Source organism: Quercus lobata, chromosome 2, assembly GCF_001633185.2.
Source record: "Quercus lobata isolate SW786 chromosome 2, ValleyOak3.0 Primary Assembly, whole genome shotgun sequence".
NCBI lineage: Eukaryota > Viridiplantae > Streptophyta > Magnoliopsida > Fagales > Fagaceae > Quercus > Quercus lobata.
This window is the reverse complement of record NC_044905.1, coordinates 11,158,916-11,160,688: the sequence shown is the minus strand read 5'-3', so window position 1 is coordinate 11,160,688 and position 1,773 is coordinate 11,158,916.

Genomic DNA, 1,773 nt, shown 5'->3' with positions numbered 1-1,773 from the left:
AAGTCCCTTTTCTTTATTCTTTTTTCTTGCTAAATAATATTTCTATAGTCCTTAATCCTTACCTGTCTTTACATTAGGTTTTGGGCAAAGGTAACATGGCTTTCCATGTGCTTTTCTGGGGTCTTGAAAGGTCATTTCCTACCCTATAAATTTCCTATGTTTTTTAGCTTCTTGTATTTGGAAGTCATGGCCTTTCGGTGCAAGCAGTAGTTGTGGACCAACCTTCATATTTTTTATATTTTTCTCTGTTCTTTTTTTTTTTTTTAATTTTTTTTTTTCCATTGGGTAAAATTTCTATGTTCTATAATTTTATCCTTCATTAACCAACCAATCTCATTCATGGAACATGATGCTTATAATTATAGAGCTTGACCCGGTTCAGTTATTGACTTTGAGTTCACAATCAAATCTTTAATTATGAATTTTGTAATCTTAACTATTAATCTAACTTAATTAGCAGAGTCAAAGTAATTTTCCAGAGAATAGAAACTACAAGAAGTGATGGTCCAGTTAGATGGTGAAGTTCTGAGTGTGAAATATAAATTTTAAATGGGACACTTTTTCTTAATTTATTGGTTATTAATGTTTTAAAAACAGAATCTTCTTTTTTTAATTTAAAAAAAAATTAAAACCTTTAAAGAATTCAAAAAATAAGATGTTTTAGTTTTTTAAGGTTTAAAGTCAGACCGAAACTCCTTCCAAGGTGAAACGGTGATGAAATTTTAATTAATTGATAATTGATTACAATACAAATAGCTTAAATAGCTTAGGTTCCTTTTACATGTTAGGGTCTTTACGTCTTGTTAACAGTTGTTTTTAGAGTACTTGTTAATGAATTATTTTAAAAAAATTAATATCATTTTCATAGAAACTATGAAAAATTATATAAAAAAAGTCAATTACTTTTTTTATTTTTTCATAATTTTTTTTTAAAAGAAATATTCCCTTAACCGCGGCTTTCAATTAATCCCAATTCCATTTCCATCCCTGCAATGTGGGACCATTCTTGAACGTGCATGTAATACCCGTAGGTCTCTATTCTATGTATATAAATACACGTACTACCACCGGACCGTTTTATAATAATTAAAAACAGAGAAGCCGAACGAACAGTACAAGCAGGACAGGCCGTATTTTACGTTAAGCATTAAACGTTAGAGAGGACTTTCTCTTGGTCTAAAGACACAATCATTACAAGGCAACATAAAATGTTACAACTTGTACTATAGTTATCTTATATTTATGTAATAGATTGTGAATGGTAAAAAGAATAAATAATAATTTTATATGAAAGTAATAAATAATTAGCCACAGTCTAATATGTGGAATAGTTATGCAAAAAATTATAGCATTTTATGTGTTACTAAAATTATTAAAAACATGTTGAATGAGTCTTAGTCTGCTCCTGAAGACTGCAGTCTATTAAAGACACCAGTGGTTCTCATTTAATTTCGAAATTGGTTTCAGATTATTAACTGTGTTCATATTTGGGGTTCAAGTGTCACGGCTAGCTACGAACAAGAAGAGCACATGCACATGCAGGTCTACTTTAATGTAAAGTCAAATATTTTGATAGGTATTCATTTATATAGGGAACACATCTCCATCACAAAATCTTTTTCGTCTTTCTTGTAATCTTATTAATCTTGTTATTTTGATATAAATATAAATATATATATATATATATATATATATATCTCCAGTGCAAATTACTACAACTTTTTGTAAACACCTACACAGTGATTTTACATATAGGTGGTCCATAAATTTAAT